This window comes from Microtus ochrogaster, chromosome 10 (genome assembly GCF_000317375.1).
Source record: "Microtus ochrogaster isolate Prairie Vole_2 chromosome 10, MicOch1.0, whole genome shotgun sequence".
Lineage (NCBI taxonomy): Eukaryota > Metazoa > Chordata > Mammalia > Rodentia > Cricetidae > Microtus > Microtus ochrogaster.
Window position 1 is genome coordinate 54,730,057 of NC_022016.1, and position 7,739 is coordinate 54,737,795.

Genomic DNA, 7,739 nt, shown 5'->3' on the forward strand with positions numbered 1-7,739 from the left:
AGGAAAGTAAGGATCTGAGAAACCAAGAAACTCAGTGCATGGCAGGATCTCTTGGCTCCGAGGCCACAATGGTGCCACGGCTTGAGAGGCATCTTGTCCAACAAGCAACAGTACCTCAGTCCTGTCCTCTTCGTGATCCCTTTGATGACACGTTCAGGTTCCTCTGACCTAGAAGATCCTTCCAGAAGGCCCCTCCGCTGAACCTTGCCAGCTCCTTTCCTGCTGAGCCCAACCCTACTGTCCCTTTGTCATGACACCGTCACAGACCCCCCTGCTGACTTCATGGAGGCCCTGGTGAAATGTCTCCTGGAGCTTCCTGTTCCAGGTGCTAGTGGAGTCAGCCATGCATCCCCGGGCTGGGCTGGAGCCACTGGAGAAAGAGGCCCTGTGCTGTACCCAAGATTCTAATCACAGAAACAACTAAAACTGTCACAAAGCTAAGGACATGCTGATAGGGAAAATCTGCGCAGCTTTACTGAAGGGCATAAAGAGAGATCCCAGTCAATGGGAGGCGCTCCACCTTGGGGAAGGTTCAGGGCCATAAAAATGTCAGCTCTCCCCAAAGCAATCTATAAACTTGATGTAACTGCAGTAAAGATATCAAAGGGGACTTTTAATAGAACAGGACAAGCTGATTCTCAAGTTAATCTGGAAGTGAAAAAAATACACAAGAATAAAACACACCAGAAAAATATACAGTATTCTGAGGGAGGAGAGATCATATGAACAAAGGGTTGAGACCGTGATGGGGAAACCCACACAATCAGCTGACCCGAGCGGGTGGGAGATCACTGACTCAGGACTGACAACAGGTGACCTCCTAGGACCGAAGTAGGTCCCCTGAATACAGGTGACAATAGTGTGGATTGGGCAGTATATGGGGCCACTGGCAGTGGGACCAGGATCTAACTCTAATGCATGAACTGACTTTGTGGAGCCCATTCTCTATGGAGAGATTCCTTGCTCAGCCTAGGCTTGGGTGTGTGTCGGGGAGGGGTTGGATCTGCCTCAACAAGGTGATGGGACAGACTTAGTTGACTTCCCAGGGGAAGCCTTACCCTCTCTGAGGACTGGGGATGGGGGAGCAGGCGGGGAGAGAAGAGGGAGAGTGGGAGGAGAGAAGGAAGAGGGAATTGGGATTGGTATGTAAAAAATAAATAAACAAAATTTAAAAATACAGTGCTCTGTTATAGAAAAACACACATAACATTCACATTTTAACCTTTTTAATTGTGTGACTCGGTATCATTCAGCATATTCCAGATGCCTTGGGGCCGGTCATCAGCACCATCGTCTCCAGAACCAAATGAAAACGCTATGCCTATTAAATACTGACTCCTGTTCCGCACTCCTCCTGCAAGAAAGAAAACAATTACTTTGTGTGCTTTGTATTTAATTTTGTATGTCGAATGTATGTCCGTGTGTTTGTATGCACTTTGGAGTGTGAGTGCGGGCACACGTGGAGGTTAAAGGGTGACCTCACCTCCCACTTTGTTCGACGGTTGTCTTGTGGCTGTGCACAGGGGCTAACTGCCCTTGAGCATCTCCGTCTGGCCCTAGGAGTGTGTTACACACTACAGATGGCATGCTGGTCCCTTTTACCAACTTGACACGAACTAGGGTCACCTGGGAAGAGGAAACTGAGACAGAAGAATCACCTCCATCCACTTGTCCTGTAGGTATATCTAGGGCGTTTCCTTGATGACTGATGGATGTGGGAGAGACCAGCCCACTGTGGGCAGCACCACTCCTGGGCAGGCCAACCTGAGATCTACAAGAAAGGAGGCTGAGCAAGCCATGGGAGCAAGCTCGTAAGCAGCACCCCTCCATGGTCTCTGCTTCAGCTTCTGCCTCCAGGTTCCCGCCTTGAGTTCCTGTCTTAGCTCAGATGTGGACTGGGCAACTGGGCATTTCTCTCCTGCCCACCAGTTCCCAAAGAAGAGGTTTAATATTACTTATAAATGCTGGATCCGTGGCTCAGGCTTATTACTAGTTAGCTCTTACATTTAAATTTACCCACTTCTATGAATCTATGTATCTCCATGTGGCCCTCAGCTTACCAGTGGTGCTCTGGCATGTTGCCCCTTGGTCAGCTGCTGGCATCTCCCAGGCTCTGCCCTTCTTCTCCTGTATCTGCTTGGATTTCCCACCTGGCTCTATCCTGACTTGCCATAGGCCAAAGCAGCTTTATTTATCAACCAATGAGAGCAACACATTCACAGTGTACAGGAAGACATGCCACATAAGGACTGTGACAGGGACACATGAGTCAAACAAACCCTTTCCTCCCGAGCAGCAGAAAGTGACTAGGAGGGTTCTGAGGGTTTGAACTCCAGTCCTCACACAAGTGCTCTTACCCACTGAGCTATCGCCCCAGCCTATTCTTGTGGTTTTTGACATAGGGTTTGCCACATAATCCAGACTGGACTCAAACTCACTATGTAGCCCCCAGTATATGCGCCTGACTCAGATTCTTTAGCACACCTCTCACTCCAGCTTCCAGAGTGGCAGAATTGCAGGCATGTGCCGCCATGCCTCACAAAGGAAGAAGCTGAGTGAATCACTCAGAGGCAGAAGCAGGTCGATCTCTGTGAGTTCCAGGCCAGCCTGGTCTACATGGTGAGTTTCAGGTAATCCACGGCTCTGTGAAGAAATCCGGTCTCAAAAACAAAAACATATTTTTTTTTGAGTGCAAATGAGTTGGGGATGGAGAGATGGGTCAGCAGTGGGTAAGAGTGCCCGCTAGAAAAGCATGAAGACTTGAGTCAGGATCTCAAACGTGCACAAAGAAGTGGGAGTGGCCACATGTGCTTATAACCCCAGCAGCTGGGAGTGTCAGACAGAGACAGGAGGATAGCTGGGAAAAGCTGTCCAGCTAGCCTAGCTGGAAGTGAAAAAAAAAAAAAAAGTGAAGTTAGCCTCAGGGAGAGATTGCCTCAAAGAAGACTTTGTGGAGGAAATAAAGCAGAGAGCTTCAGAGGACAGTGACCTCCTCCTCTGGCCTGCGCGTGCACACACACACACACACACACACACACACACACACGGGAAAATGAGGGACTGGTCAAGCCATAAATAAAAATAATTTATAAGACAAGAGGAACTCCATCTATCCATCTATGTTCTGAAAGTGCAGGATTTCAACCCCTTGGTGAAGATACTGTTTAATAAACATGAGGATAAATGGTCCAACAATTTGAAAAGTACAAAATCTGAACTCTAGTTCATGCTCCACACCCATACAAAGTCCCTTTGATATGAAGAACCTAACGTAAAAAACAAAACCCCAGAAAAAAAAAAGCATTAGAAGAAAAATATGAAACACATCTAGACTTGACTACATAAAAATGGTTCACTTGCAAATGACAGAGGTGTCTGTGAATATCGTTAAAAGATGACAAACACGTTGGGAACACGAGCCCGCCACAGACGTTCGGAACGCTGCAAGAGCACAACTGGAAATAATAATAATTTGGCTTTCATTTTCCCCGCTTCCTCACGTCAGTCAGAGGCTCCACTTTACCTCAAGGAGAATTAGAGCTTTTACAGAGAGATGATAAAAAAAAGAGAGAGAGAGAGAGAAACAGCCAGCATTCCCCTGTCATTGTTTCGGTAACTTCCCAGCCAGTCCACTGAAGCCCACATCAGAAACCGCGGCTGAGAGAGGCGAAGCCTTTGATTCGGAAGGACTGCTTTGGCTGAGAGAAGAAAATGTTCTTGAAATCAAAAGAGAAGGCCCCGGGGAAAGCTGGAGATAAATGTACGCCTTAACTAGAGATTGGCCAGCACTGTGTGCCCCTGGGGAAGAAAGTGCGTGGGGCACTGGGCAGGGAGAGAAAAGGGAAGTGGGTGAGAACAGCGACCTTGGCAGAGAGAGGTCAAGGGATGTGGGAGGAGAGAGTGGGCACTGCAGGACTTCAAAGTGGGGCCATCAGTGCTCAGAGGTCGCTAAACCCCCTCCAGGAGCTTCTGGAACTTCTGGGATCCTGGCCACCCCTCCTCCCACTTCCGGCTTCCACGCTGTGGCTGTGGCCACCTTGTCGGGAGAGCCACACTAACCACTGAGCCCTTCACTATCTGCGGAGCGATACCTACCTGCTCAGGCTTTTCTGTGGAGCAATACCTACCTGCTCAGGCTTTTCTGTGGGGCCCATCTGCCTGTGAACACTCAGCCTCCCTGAGCAGAGGGCAGAGTTGTTGATACCCACAGAAGAAGCCCTAGTATGGAAGTGAAAATCTCCCCAGAGCCTGGACCTAGGTGCAACAGGGTAGATCCTGGTAAAATCTATCCTGGTTAAATAGCCCCATAACTTAGAAAAAGCCCCTACTAATCAACAAAAAGATCCTCAACCCAATAGAAAAATGAGCATAAAGAATGAAAGGAAAACTTGATATTAAAAGAAAAAAATACAAACATCAGTTATGCGCCAGTTGTGGTCGCCCACGCCTTTAATCCAAGCACTCAAGAGGCAGAGGCAGGAGGATCTCTGTCAGTGTAAGGCAGCCTGGTCTCAGAGCTAATTCCAGGACAGTCAGGGCTACATAGAGAAACCCTGTCTTAAAAAACAAAAAGGAAGAAAGGAAGGAGGGAGGGAAGGAGGGAGGGAAGGAGGGAGGGGGGAAGGTAGGGAAAGAGGGAGGGAGGGAAGGAGGGAGGGGGGAAGGGAGGGAGGGAGGGAGGGAGGGAGGGAGGGAGGGAAGGAGGGAGGGGGGAAGGGAGGAAGAAGTGCTTGTGTTTAGTGAGGGCCCTCTGGTGTTCAGGGGACAGGTGCTGCACCTGGCTGCAGTAACTGAGTTTTCAAACCCACGTGGGTGGAACTCTGTCCAGACACTGCAGATGCTGGGGAATCCATCGCTTGCCCCTTGCCTGAGCTCCACTTTGACCATGACCTCAGCTCTTCTGTATCAGGGCTTCACCGGGAAGCCACTCAACCCTGAGTAGGCGCAGTTTGGAAATCCAGGAAGTAGAGGCCTGAACTGGAGTCATCCACTGTGATCCAGTCCAGGGGCTCTGGGTGGGAACAGCTCAGAGAACACCCTGTTGGAGGATCCTGCGTGCTGTAAGATGCCCCCGTCAGAACGCATCTACTGCATTATTCATGGTGCCCTTCGCTTTATTCCTCCCTCCCCCCTGTTTTTCCAGTAACTAGAGGTTCAGCCTGAGGTTCGGCCCCATAGTGGTTCTGGCACTGCCTGGCCACATGTCCTTGACCAGTCCTGGAGGTCACCAGTAGACTCTCCATGTGTGTTCTGAACCTGCCACTCAGGAGAATTCTCTGGTCCTGAGACGTTCTAGGAGGTTAGCGTCCGTGGAGGACACTTAGAGAAGGACAGAGTGGGAACCAGAGGATAAATCCCCAGCCTCCTTAACTCTCTAGGGGAAGCTTCTGGAATGTTCTGTAGTCTGAGTTCCAGTTGCCTGAGTGTGACCCACTCAATAGTTAATTTTTTAAAACTTGTGTGTGTGTGTATCCATGTTTGTGTGTGCGTGTGCGTGTGTACATGTGAGAGCATGTAGAACCAGAGGTCAATGTGGGATGTCTTCCTCATTTGCTCCCAGAGTCTCTCACCAAACCTAAAGCTCACCCATGTAGCTAGGTTGACTGCTGGTGAGGTGCTGGGGTCCCCTGTCTCTGCCTCTGCTGTGGTGTGATTACAGGTATACCCCATTGCACCGGGATTTACATGTGTGCTGCGATCTGAACCCAGAGCCTCCCGCTCGTTAGCGAGCCCTTCACGACTGAGCCGCCCAGCCCTGATAATTGTTTCGTTGGCTTTCGCCCTCCCTGGCATCACCATCCCTCTCCTTCAGCCTTAGGAGCTTCTCTCCAATAAGCCGCTCGGACCCAGATCCCCTCCCTAGGGTCTCTGGTTTGGAAAACACTTTACAGGTGGGGCATTGTGTGTCACAGCACCTCAAGGGACACACAGAGTTCTCAGATGTCCATGCAATCAGAGGACACAGCTTACCAACCTCTCTGATTAATCACCCCATCCATCAGCGATTATTGCCTGAATCAATTATTTTATTAAAGGCTATAAAAAAGTGGTTTTTCAGTCCTATCAATCCTTCTGCTTTTATTAGCTGGGATATATATATATGCATGTATATATGTATATGTATATGTATATATATACATATAATGTATATATATATATATCTTTCCCTCATAAGCCAGAACTTTCAAGTTGAGATGAAATAGCAAAGGAATGACAGACTAAAGGCCTGATTCTTTCTTTCCTCATAGCTAATTCTCAAGATGAGGAACTATGCCCTAGTTACTTCCAGTGGTATTTATAATGACATTTGATGGGTTTGAGGCACTCCCCACCCCATGTTTCTATCAGTATTGTTCTGATTTGAATCTGAACTGTCCCCCAAGACTCCTCCTGTTCTGGCTGCTTGCTTCCTGGCTGGTGGCTCAACATTGGGAGGCAGTGGAGTTTTTAGAAGGTGAGGCCTAACAGATAGAAATATGTCACTAAAGGCCTAGAGAGATGGCTTGTCTTGCAAGCATGAGGGCCAGGTTCAGTCCCCAGAATCCATGTACAAAAGTCTGGGACAGTGACACATACGTGTAATCCCCGTGCTGAGGAGGCAGGGACAGCTGGCCTCGGCCAGCCAGCCAGCCAGCCTCCTGGAGTAACCGGAAAGCCCCAGGTCCATGAGAGAACTTGTCTCACTAAACAAGCTGGATGGGCCCTAAGCAATGACATTGGCTTTACATGCCCACACCCACACATCGTGTGTACCCCACCCGCCATGGACCATCTCACGCATGAACTCACTCAAAGAAGAGGAGGAGCTGGCAAGAGAGCCTCATGTTCTAGAGCACTTGCCAGGCAAACCTGACAAGCCGAGTTCAGTCCCTGGAGCCCAGTGAGCATCCCCGTCTGCTTTCTGTGGCTGTGATAACCATCATGATCAAAAGACACTGGAGAGGAAAGGGTTAATCTGGCTCCCATGCTCCAATCACCGCTGATCACTGATGGAAGTCAGTGCAGGAACCATGGAGGAATGATCGTTACTGGCTGGCTCTCCATAGCTTGCTCAGCCTGCGTTCGACACAACCCGAGACCACCTGCCCAGGACCACCCGCCCAGGTGTGGCACTACCCACCGTGGTGAGCTGAGCCCTCCACATCAACCATCAGCTAAGAACACGTCCCACCGACTTGTCCACAGGCATCCCTTCTCGTATGACTTTAGTGTGTGGGAAGCTGACAAAAACTAACCAATACACCAAGCGACAGTGGAAAGGGAAAACTGACCCCACGGAATTGACCTCCGACCTTCACACACACATGCACAGACACATCACACATGCAATGGTAAGAATAATGCTAATGGTGATAGTAACAATAAGTCTTTAGAACGAGGAGGAGGAGGCCACCAGGACCAGGCCTTTGAAGGTTAGAGGCCAACTTTGGCTCTGATCTACTCTGCTTTCCGGTCAGCAGGGGTGTGCTTAGGCACAGCACCGTTTCCCGCCACATGGGCTCAGCCGTTCCTCCCTGGCTTTTTTGTAATTATGGACTGTAACCTTCTAAAACAATGAGTCTAAATAAATCTTTCCTTTCATAAACTGTTTCTAGCAAGAATTTTGTCACAGCAACTCAGAAGGAGCTAATAAAACCAGAATAGATGAGTACTTACATGTTCAATGTAGTTCAATGGACTTAACATTTTCATCTTCCCCAGTGGGCATCCCCTCCCTTAGGTCCTCTGTCCTCCCCAGC